The 12,882-nt window shown below is 39.7% G+C and overlaps 1 pseudogene; it reads left to right on the top strand.

Moving 5' to 3' along the window:
* Positions 1–232: 232 nt before the first annotated feature.
* On the top strand, positions 233–2,445 carry LOC121994824 (annotated as a pseudogene).
* The last annotated feature ends 10,437 nt before the right edge of the window (positions 2,446–12,882 follow it).

The raw sequence follows: 12,882 nt of genomic DNA, 5'->3' as shown, positions 1-12,882 counted from the left end.
TTGCTGCTGCGGAAAGGAAAGGAAAGAATTAGTGATGTGGAGAGGGAAGAAACCTATTGCAGAGAGGAAAGGAAAAGGATCGGCTGCTTTGCCAAAAGGAAATGTTTAGGGGAGCTTAAAAATTAAACAACTTTGATTAATATGGTTACACATCATTTATAAATATGTCAGTATCTGGATCTAATTTGATATTATTTAAAAAAAACAATTTTTTTTTGAAAAGTGTAAGGTCATGCTAGCTTTGAATGATTATATCGGGTATTTAAAATTTTTTATGGAAGTTCAACAATTTTCGGGAATGAAGATATATATATATATATATATATATATATATATATATATATATATATATATATATATATATACAGTATTGATATTATACGCGCCCTCTTTTGCGCTCCTGTGCGCGTCAAAACCAGGTGGATATATTTTTTTTCCCACCTCTCATATTTTTTTAACCACGTCATTTTATTTTTTCCTTTCCTTTTCTAACACCTAACTTTTCCTCGCCCTTGCCCCTTGTGTTCCCCGCGACGCCGTTTCCTCGCCTCGCCTCGCCTCTGTGTTCCCCACGACTGATATACAGTATTGATATTATACACGCCCTCTTTTGCGCTCCTGTGCGTGTCAAAGCCAGGTGGATATATTTTTTTCCCACCTCATATTTTTTTAACCACGTCATTTTATTTTTTCCTTTCTTTTTCTAACACCTAACTTTTCCTCGCCCTTGCCCCTGTGTTCCCCGCGACGCCGTTTCCTCGCCTCGCCTCTGTGTTCCTCGCGACGCCGTGCTCTGCGATCCTCTCTCGCGACGCACCTAACTTTTCCTCTCCTCACTCGCCTCGCCTCGCCTCTGTGCTCCTCGGCGTTCCTCGCCGCGACGCCGTGCTCTACGTTTCCCGTTGTCGCGAGGCCGTCCCTCGTTGCTGCCATCGTCGTTTGTCAAGAGCCTCGGTGTTCCTCGCTCGCCGATCCATTATTAGTTATGGTCTGGGTGGCTCTTCCATGGCTCTTTTTAGCATAGTGGGTGGTGGTATTTACACAAAAGTTGTCGATGTTGGTGCTGATCTCGTCGGTAAGGTCGAAAGGAACATCCCCGAAGATGACCCTAGAAATCCAGCTTTTCCTGTTTTCCTTGCTCCTCATGCTAACCCTTGTGTTCGATGCACAAAATGTTTCACATGCGTTTGCCCAACACATTGTACTGTAAGAGCAGTTTTGCTACTAAATGCCCATTCTAATCCTTTCGCCTTTGTACAACTTACAGGTGATAGCAGACAATGTTGGTGACATTGCCAGTATGGGATCTGACCTTTTTGGCTAATATGCCGAATCAACATCTGTTGCACTAGTTGTTGCCTCTATTTCTTCATTCGGGGTCGACCTTGATTTCACTACAATGTGCTATCCTTTGCTCATTAGTTCTATGGGTATCATAGTTTGCCTGATAACTACTCTCTTCGCAACTAACTTCTTTGAGACAAAGGCTGTAGAAGAGATTGAGCCTGCTTTGAAGAAGCAGCTCATCATCTCCACTGCGCTCATGGCTATTGGCATTGCCATTGTTACTTGGGTGGCCCTCCCATCATCTTTCACTATTTTCACCTTTGGTGAGCAGAAACAGGTTAAGAACTGGTAAGCTTTTTATTCCATTTGTCAATCAGTTCTCAGATGCTTTTTATGTTTCTCAATATACTAATTATTGGAGATGAACAGGCAGTTGTTTTTCTGTGTGGCAATTGGGTTATGGACTGGCTTGGTGATTGGATTTGTCACTGAATACTACACAAGCAACGCCTATAGGTAAAAATAAATGTTCCCATTCCTCTATTCAAGTATCAACATTATTGAACATTCTACCAAAAAGACATCCTTCAAAATTGATACTTACCAAAACATGATCTGTAAGTTTTTTTTTTTTACCATATGGTGTTGCACGTCTATTTTTTAATCACCAATCTACTCTTGCATGCACTTTTTGGTATACGCCAATACCAAGGGTGCTTTTGTAGGTTAAATGCTCGGCATTGTTTACAGTTCACACATAATGCCTTGTACTTATTCTCATTTTACAGTCCGGTTCAAGATGTTGCTGATTCATGTCGAACTGGAGCTGCCACCAATGTTATCTTTCGGTTTGCTCTCGGATACAAATCTATCATCATTCCCATTTTCGCAATCGCTATCAGCATATTTGTTAGCTTCAGTCTTGCTGCCATGTATGCTATGGCTGTTGCTGCATTAGGCATGTTGAGCACTATTGCTACTGGCCTAGCAATTGATGCTTATGGACCCATCAGTGAAAGTGCTGGAGGTAATGTCGAGATGGCTGGAATGAGTCAAAGAATTCGGGAGAGGACTGAGAATAATATCTACCATTCCATTATCAGATTCTCAAGATTTGCTGAAGCAGAGCTTAAGCTTTTCCACTCGCAACATCGATGACTGCCCACACTTGATCTTGGCATTCAAGACTTGGTTTCAATGAGCAAACAGGCTGGCTACCAAGGAATAAGAATGATGACATTGTAGGTTGAAAATGTAGTGGATGTTGATATTGAAATGCATCTTTGTTTGAAATTTATGTATGTCTGTTGTATATGATCCTTTTATCAAGAAACCAAAGAGATGTAAATACAGTACTCATGTATTGTAACTGTCTTATGCATATGGGAATAAATGAATTTACAATTTACAATCAAAATTCAAAGTAAGCGATAAAGATTAACACCAACAGATAAAAAAAATTGTCCATCATTGAAACATTTAATTAAAGCTTCCAAAAATGATATAAAAAATATATATAAAATTCATCGTCAAGATTAAGCAGCCGACTCAAATGTCTCTCCAAGCATTAGATCTGGGATATCGTCATTTTCTCCACCTTTAGATGCTGCAGCTTCAAGTGATCGTCTCTAGAATTGCTTTGCAAACTTCCTCAAGTTATCTAGATTATCAGGACCTGAGGGACAAAATGTTCACTCAAATGTTAATGAGAGCATTCATAAGCATAAATCAAGCTAACATAAGTGTAATAGCTAAAAAATACACACGTTTTCAGTAATAAAATAATGCATTTATCCATTTGAAAAAAAAATATACATATATAGTGGAACAATGCATTTACCATTTACAAAAAAAAAAATATGCATACAAAAATGCAGAAAACTACTGTTGTTTAAAGTAAATTGGAAGCCAAGGTATATATATATAAATTTTGAATATTAGTATTTTAAAACTAATTTTGTTAAATTGTAGGAACCCTATGCTCTAATGAGAAGATAGCAAGCAAAGCATTGAAGAAGAATACCATCGTCAGTCTCATACTTGTTATTGAATCTACAAAAGTTTTATCCTAGTGCATATTGTTTGAACCTACAACAATAAAGACAATTATTACTTTCAATATCTCAATCAATCAACTCCCATAATTTTATAAAAAAAAACTTTGATAGTACAAGCTATAGATGCCAATTCTTCTTCATATGTGTCGTCATCGCTATTATGATGATTATCTATAGTTGATCTGACAATCAACACATCGTTATATTTACAAATTTAATAAAAATAATTGATTAGCAAATAAAATTACCATACAAATATAGAATTAATCTACACATACCCTTGCTGTAAACTTGGACAATTGCGTTTGTCATGTGACACACCTCGATGCCCACATCCACGACATAACCGGGACTTTGAAGTTGACTTCTCCTTTGATGATTTTAGTCTCTTCCCACATCCCTTTGTTCTTACTAAAGAAGGATCAATAATATTATGAGATCTATCCATGGATTTCCTCTTTTGACCCCCATTGTCGCATGTTTTACTAGTATTCATCTCTTGAATTTTGCTGTAGATATAATCAAATTGTTCATCCAAGAAGTTTGCCCCCTCATCAGTCAAAGATGCATCATCAATTAATACTGAAGCTTTAATGGATAACCTTGAGTGTCTTGACATCAAAACCCTTTCTGGATCATCAATGAAATTTTGCTTATCCAAAGCATGTATTGCTCCAACCTTTGCATCTCGTGTCCATCGTTTGAGTATATATTTATCTGGCAAATGAAATACTTGGTTGATACGAAAAAAGGCTAACATATGCCTGCATGGAATGCCATCGAACTCAAATTTTCTACAGCTACAGAATATGTTGTCCTTCTGTTTGTCATGCGTAAGCACCCTTGGTTTGGAGGAAGAATTACTTTGAAATTTCATCATATGATAAACCACTGAGTCAACTCCCGTAGATGCTTGTTGCACATAATAACCATGGATCTCACTTATTTCACTTTGAAACTCTACCCATTTCTTTTTTGTGTACAACTTAACCATTTGAGTTTCCATTGGCCAGTTTGTCTTAATCCTGGGAAGCTCATTCATATCAATATGGTCAGCAACTAACTCATTGTGTCTTTGGTGTCTCAGTGCCCCATTGAAACGGATTATAAAATCCATCAATGAATTCTTATTTGAAACATACCTCTTGAAAAATGCATGTGAACCTTCAGATCTTTGACTACTTGACATTCTAGCACAAAATATATGACTAAAATATGCTGGCACCCACTTGTGTTGCAATTCATACATCGAAAACAACCAATCATTTTTCTCCAAGTTAGCACACTTGATAACTTCTTCCCATGAATTCTCAAATTCATCAGGTGTGGTAGAATTTCCAATGACATTCTTTATGCTTTGGTAGTATTCACGAAAAGTCAAAGGGTCTAATTTATCTGAAAATTTGTTCAGTATGTGCCACAAACAATATCGATGCACTATCTGAGGGAAAACTTGGGCAATTGCTTTTGTTATAGCAGGATCCTGATTAGTGATGATCACATTTGGTACACCTTTAGGCATAGCTTCCATGAATTTGTTAAACAACCAAACAAAAGACTCAGTTTTCTCATCACTTATAAAGCCGCAACCAAAAATAATTGTCTGATGATGATGATTAACTCCCACAAATGGTGCAAAAATTAACCCATATTTGTTAGTGTTATATGTTGTATCAAATACAACTACATCACCAAATACATTGTATGCCGTCCTTGATACATGAGCCGCCCAAAAACACCTACTAAATCTGTTATTTGAATCAGTCTCGTAATCAAAGAAAAAAGCTGAATTCTTCTCTTTCTCATATGCAAATAACTCGATTAGTGTTTCAGCATCGATACCCTTTTGTTCATCCCTTAACTGTTTCTCAAAGTTTCTAATATCTCTTTCTGTGCAACCTACCAGCTCAGGCCCTCCATACTCTATCTCTAATAATCGCATTTGTTGGCAAGTTGGCACATTGGCATCTGAAAACTGTTGAGTCAATGCTTTCTTGGCTGTCGAAACATTATGATGTGAGCGTAGCAAATGCACCTTTGAAGGAGTCGAAAGTGGATGATTATGACCTTCCATAAAGTTAGTGACAACCTAATTAGGTCCAGTTTGTTTCTTGACAAGTGAAATCTTTGACTTACAACCAGTTCTAATTTCGCCACATGCTCTTTCCCTCGTCCGTAGATCACCTTTTGTCTGTTTATTTCGTTGATCATTTGTATATCCTTCTTTAAAGCATACAAATGTTTTCCAGACAACTTCATTTGTCATCTTATTTTTCTTGCTATTATTTATCCTTGCACTAAATCCAGATTCTCGTGCATATTGATTATAGAATGAAAATGCCTCCTCTATTGATGAGAATTCCATCCCATATTTTGGCTTTCGATCATCTGCAACTTGGGGAATGTATAGCTGATTATGTTCTTCCATTGTTGAGGAATTTCAAATTTAGATGAAGTGAAGTTCTGCATATCACCATATAGTCACAAAAACATTCTAAATCAAATAGACATAAGAAAATGGATGTTGCTGGATTGTGAAGGTTTGATAAGTACCATATAACAAGTGTATTGTTTGGTAGAATAGTTAAAAATTAGTTAGTAATCTAACATCATAGTGTTCTCATGTGGTGGTCATCGGCAATGAAAAATATTTACATTCAGCATCAAAGAAACAAATAGAAGAGAGAAAAATTATAATTATGAAGATCTAGTGTCTGTATACATCCAGCATAGAAACAAATCAAATAGGTTAACAATGGCAAAAGTTTTACAACTATAATGATAACCATGAACAATGGGAAGTAGAATGGATGCATTATATCTTTGCAAATAAGCAATAAATCAAGGATACTGTAATGAATACAATTCTTTGCTTTATATACTAGGGACACTAGTATTTATACTTGCTATATTAGAGAATGAATTCACTAAGATGAGAATTCCTTTGATCTAAATGTCATAGTAGCATAATGGTGTCCATAACGGTGAGTGATAAGAATACTGATTTGTATATTTAAAAAAATATCATAAGCCCCTTTATTTTCCACATGGAAGTAATTAGATTTAGTTGGCAGTATGTAAAAGCCACCCAAGAAGAAAACTCTGAAGCTGACCTTTGGATTCTTTTCCAGAAGAAGCCAAACAGAAACAAAAATTAGACAGTGACCGACAAAAACTAGATTGTACACTTCTATTTCCCAGACCAATAAATCCAGAGTACGTATTGTCAAAGGTAAACGGATGGAAATAGTAGTCATGAGTCCAATTAACAGCCAAATACAATTTAAGTACAAGAAAAGAGAAATAGAAAAGAATTGGGTAGCAATATGTTCAAAATTGGACAAAAGGTAACCTATCAAAGTACCACAAGATGGAAAGAGTGACAATGAAATTAATAGTAGCTCAAAAGCAACTAAATACAAAAAAAAATGCATAATCATAGTTATCAGTCACTGCTAGACCTATAATCGCATTGCTCAAGGCAGCAACAAAGAAGGGATTTAGAAACCTAATGCCGCAGGAGAATGATGGTTAACTGAGTACAAGCAACATCACAATGCAAAAGCCGATGCTAGCTAGTTGGATTGTTTCAACAGAGTGATTAGGGGATGATTCAGGAAGGAAACTTAAAATGCAAATAGCAAAAATAGGGAGGGTTCTCACAGAGAGGGATGGTGGTAAGGATGGCGTCGTGGCGACGGGTCGGCGACTCTCGACAAACGACGACGACAGCAACGATAGATGGCGGTAGGGACGGCGTTGCGAGGATCGTAGAGCACAGCCTCGCGGCAACGGGAAACGTAGAGCACGGCATCGCAGCGAGGAACGCCGAGGAACACAGAGGCGAGGCGAGCGAGGAGAGGAAAAGTTAGGTGCGTCGCGAGAGAGGATCGCAGAGCACGGCGTCGCTGGGAACACAGAGGCGAGGCGAGGAAACGGCATCGCGGGGAACACAGGGGCAAGGGCGAGGAAAAGTTAGGTTTTAGAAAAGGAAAGGAAAAAATAAAATGACGTGGTTAAAAAAATACGAGAGGTGGGAAAAAAATATATCCACCTGGCTTTGACGCGCACAGGAGCGCAAAAGAGGGCGCGTATAATATCAATACTGTATATATATATATATATATATATATATATATATATATATATATATATATATACGGTAATGCTCTCCTACGGAATCCTTGGTGCGGAACGGTACGGTGTCATTGACCTGGACGCCTATGTCAAATAAGTTGGGTTAAAATTACGTTAAAGCCATCAAAGAGAAAACTCGTTCCTCTCCTCTCACGATCTAGGGTTTCCCGTTGCTGACCCCTCTCCACCGAAGCTCCTCCCTCACTCTCGCCGCCTCCCTCTCTCGCCGAGCTACAGCTCCTTCGCCGCGGCGCCACCCTCTCTCGCGACGAGCACCACCTCCTTCGCTGCGGCGCCTCCCTCTCTCGCGACGAGCACCACCTTCGCCGTGACGACTCCCTCTCTCGCGACGAGCAGCTCCTTCGCCGCGACACGACGCCTCCCTCTCTCGCGGCGCCTCCCTCCGCGCCGAGCTCCTCCGCTGTGAGCTCTCTCGCTGCAACTCGTGGCTCTCCTCCCCACCGCAACATCCTCTCAGGTTGCCCTAAAATTCTCCAAACTTGATATAATTTGTTCAAGTATTCGCTATAGTTTTATAATTTCAATCAATATTTGATACATCAACCTTACCGAAGCAAAATCGTTTGGGATTTTAAACATTTCTGTGTATTTCTATTAAACATACCTATGGCTTTGTTAAATATCTGTCCTGCTTCCTGCGGTAGATTGTTTGACATGTGTGTTGTTTCTGTCTTACTATTTTTGGGAGATTGAACATTTCTTTTAAACATTTCTGTTTTATATCGGCAGGAAAACCAATTATTTTGCTTATGTGATTTTTGTTTTAGAAAACTGTTAGTTTGCATCTGCTATTTTGCGGGAGAAATTTCATGATTTGTGTTGCTCTAGAAATTGTATGATTTGTTCCATCAAGTTTAGAATTTAGTGTCTCTGTCAAGTTATGTAACGCCCCGGCCCGGGCGGGCCCCACCCGGACCGAACCAGGAACGACACTAGAATTACCTATCAGTTTGATGACTAGCTTCACAGACCACCGGAGGTCCTTTCAGCGTGCTTTGTCCTCACTCGCACGCACCCTGGAAAACTTCCCAGGAGGTCACCCATCCTCAGATTCCTCCAAGCCAAGCACGCTTAACTTTGGAGTTCTTAAGTTTGGGCTTCCGAAAAGGAAGGTGCACCTTGGTGATATGGATAGTACCATCTAATCTTTTAAGTCATACTTAACCATAATCTCAGAACCGGGGTATTACAATCACCCCCACTTAAAGACACAACGTTCTCGTTGTGTAACCACAAATCACACCACAAACAAATCCCAGAATCTCCCTCGCTAGGTGGTGCCCTGGGTGCTCCTACCACAGGCGCACTCACGGTCGCAAGGTCGCTCTGATACCATCTGTAACGCCCCGGCCCGGGCGGGCCCCACCCGGACCGAACCAGGAACGACACCAGAATTACCTATCAGTTTGATGACTAGCTCCACAGACCACCGGAGGTCCTTTCAGCGTGCTTTGTCCTCACTCGCACGCACCCTGGAAAACTTCCCAGGAGGTCACCCATCCTCAGATTCCTCCAAGCCAAGCACGCTTAACTTTGGAGTTCTTAAGTTTGGGCTTCCGAAAAGGAAGGTGCACCTTGGTGATATGGATAGTACCATCTAACCTTTTAAGTCATACTTAACCATAATCTCAGAACCGGGGTATTACAAGTTATTTATCTATTGTCAAATATAATGCGAGGGTGCTCAGAAATGGAAGAAGATAGAGCTGATGATCAGGAATTCATTCCCCAAGTTGCAGATGATCGAAAGCCAAAATTGGAATGGAATTTGCATCACTAGAGGATGCATATTCGTTCTATAACCAATATGCACGAGAAGCTAGATTTAGCATAAGGAATAACACGAGCAGGAAAACAAGATGACAAATGAAGTGGCGTGGAAACAAATTGTATGCTTTAAAGAAGGGCATACAGATCTAATGCGGAACAAGAAACATGCAAACACTGATCATCTAACAAGGGAAAGAGCACGTGGCGCAGTTAGAACGGGTTGTAAATCAAATATTGTATTTGTCAAGAAACAGATGGGACCTAATTGGGTTGTCAGCAACTTCATAGAAACCCATAATCATCCACTCTCGACTCCATCAAAGGTGCATTTGCTACGCTCACATCGTAATATTTCGACAACAAAGAAAACATTGACAAAACAATTTTCAGAGGCCAATGTACCAACTTGTCAACAAATGCGATTATTAGAGATAGAGTATGGAGGCCCTGAGGGGATTGGTTGCACAGAAAAAGATATTAGAAACTTTGAGAGGACTCTAAGGGATGAACAAAAGGTTATTGATGTCGAAACATTAATTGAGTTATTTGCATCTGAGCAAGAGAAAAATTCTGCATTTTTCTTTGATTACGAGACTGATTCAGATAATAGATTTAGTAGGTGTTTTTGGGCTGATCATGTATCAAGAAGGGCATACAGTGTATTTGGTGATGCAGTTATATTTGATACGACATATAACTTCAATAAATATGACTTGATTTTTGCACCACTTGTTGGAGTTAACCATCATCATCAGACAATTATTTTTGGTTGTGAGTTTCTAAGTGATGAGAAAATAGAGTCTTTTGTTTGGTTGCTTACAAAGTTCTTAGAAGCCATACCTAAAGGTGCACCAAACATTATCATCACTGATCAGGATCCTGCTATGACAAAAGCTATTGCACCGGTTTTGCCTCAAACAGTACATCGATATTGTTTGTGGCACATATTGAACAAATTCCCAGATAAATTAGACCCTTTGACTTTTCGAAACCACTATCACAGCATAAAGAATATCATTACAAATTCTACAACACCTGATGATTTTGAGAAGTCATGGGAAGATACTATCAAGTGTGCTAACTTAGCGAAAAATGATTGGTTGTCCTTGATGTATGAATTGCGACACAGATGGGTGCCAATATATTTTAGTCATGTATTTTCTGCAGGAATGTCAAGTAGTCAAAGATCTGAAGGCTCACATGCATTTTTTAAGAAATATGTCTCAAATAAGAACTCATTAATGAATTTTATCACCCGTTTTAATAGAGCACTGAGACACTAAAGACACAATGAGTTGGTTGCGGACCATATTGATATGAATGAATAGCCCAAGGTTAAGATAACCTGGCCAATGGAAACTCAAATGGTTAAGCTGTACACAAAAAAAAATGGCTAGAGTTTCAAAGTGAAATGACCGAGAGTCATAGTTATTATGTGCAACAGACATTTACAGGAGTTACCTCAGCGGTTTACCATGTGATGAAATTTCAAAGTCCTTCTTCCTCAAAATCAAGAGTGCTCATGCATGACAAACAAAGGGACTACATATCGTGTAGCTGCACGAAATTTGAGTTTGAGGGCATTCCATGTAGACATATGTTAGCTTTTTTTCGTATCAACCAAGTGTTTCTTTTGCCTGATACGTATATACTCAAACGATGGACACGAGATGCAAAGGTTGGAGCAATATATGCTTTAGGGGAGCAAAATATCATTGATGATCCAGATTTAGAAAGGTATTTGATGGCGAGGCACTCGAGGTTATCCTATAAAGCTTCAGTATTAGTTGATGATGCATCTATGAGTAATGAGAGGACAACCTTCTTGGATGAACAATTTGATTGTATCTACAACAAAATGAAAGAGATGCCCATTAGTACAACATGCAATGATAGAAGTAACAAAAAGAAATCCATTGATGAAGGTCTTGGTATTAGTGATCCTTTTGCAGTAAGAACTAAGGGATGTGGAAAGAGATTGAAATCTTTAAAGGAAAAATCAACCTCAAATTCTAGGCTTTGTCATGGATGCGGACATCGAGGAGTGTCACATGACAAGCGTAACTGTCCAAATTTACAACAAACGTATGTGTCATTTGTTGGATCATGAAGTTTTGATAGGGGGGGGTGAATATCGATTAAAAAATTCGTTGAAAAAGAGTTACGCGCAGCGGAAATAGAAAAAAAACGCTAACACAAACCAATTTTACTTGGTTCGGAGCCTGTGTCGACTCCTACTCCAAGGCCCGCACACAAGGGTGCTTTCGGTGGGCAATCAGTAGCAGTTCGAAAAATTATTACAAACTAAGTGCTGAAATGCTAATGAAAATTAAAGCGATACCGACAAGAAAATTAACCAAAGAGGAAAGAGCGCGTTGTCGGAGCTTTGTCAGCGTCGCAGGAGCGCAGAGCGGCAGAACAAGCAGTATAAGATCTCTCTTTTTCAGTTGTGTTTGAAGCTCCCCCCTGACCCTCCTTTTATATGAGGCTCGGGGCGCCCCGGATCCCTTTCGGGCGCCCTGGTGAGACGTGGCAGGTCCAACCAGCGAGCTCCAGGTGGCGACGCGCGATCTGGATAAAAATCACCTCCCGAGTACCCGGATCCCTTCCAGGCGCCCGGACCACCTTTCTCCAGAAACCATCTTTCCTGCAAGACAAGGTTAGTCCGAGGCAAATAAATAATGTATATCCTGCAAAACAGAGTGTTAGCACAGTTTATAATTTTGACATAAAAAGTATGACTTAGATTCCGTCTTTCCGAGACCGGAATCTAGTCACGATCTCGACTTAGAGTTCCGAAATGGATCTAAGCCGGATCGATGCCTAATGTTCCCTTCCCGGGAACGTGTCCTCACAGTCACTCCCTTCTAGTGACTTACCTTTACTCACCTGCCAGACGTCCGGTCAGCCCTTCGACCCATCTGGACTTCTCGCCAGCTATCTGGTCAGCCCGTCGACCTAGCTGGACTTCTCGCCAAGTGTCCGGTCATCCCGTCGACCCGCTTGGACTTCTCGCCAGCTATCCGGTCAGCCCGTTGACCTAGCTGGACTTCTCGCCAAGCGTCCGGTCAGCCCGTCGACCCGCTTGGACTTCGTGCCAGACATCCGGTCAGCCTGTCGACCTATCTGGACTTCGTCTGCACACTCGGTCAGAGTGTTAGATCACGACAAACCTAACTTAACCTGATTTGTCATTCATCAAAACCTGAGTTAGACCGTTAGTGCTAACCGCACCAACAATCTCCCCCTTTTTGATGGAATGACAACCTGGTTAAGTTAGTACAAATATGCGAGTAAAAAAGTTAAACATTTTGTTCTAGTATGAGGTTTAAGTTAGTTTTTAATTTTATTTTATTTTTCTAACTTAACCACCTATCCCTCCCCCTTTGGCATTCCTCAAACAAGGATATATTTTACACATTCAAAAATACAGAATACATAAAAATGTAGGAAACGATGTCAAGTTAACTTGGGGGAGTGTGAACTTTCGAAGATTTGTTGAAAACATTAATTAATTTTTAAGACTAAGTTTTTAAGATAGCTAAAACATGTAAAACAGTCTTTTTGGAAAATAGTTAAGTTTTGAAAGAGTGGCTAAATATAAAGCATT

The sequence above is a fragment of the Zingiber officinale genome, chromosome 6A (genome assembly GCF_018446385.1).
Source record: "Zingiber officinale cultivar Zhangliang chromosome 6A, Zo_v1.1, whole genome shotgun sequence".
Taxonomy (NCBI): Eukaryota; Viridiplantae; Streptophyta; class Magnoliopsida; order Zingiberales; family Zingiberaceae; genus Zingiber; species Zingiber officinale.
Note: the sequence above shows the minus strand (reverse complement) of the source record. Positions and strands in the feature narration are given on the sequence as shown.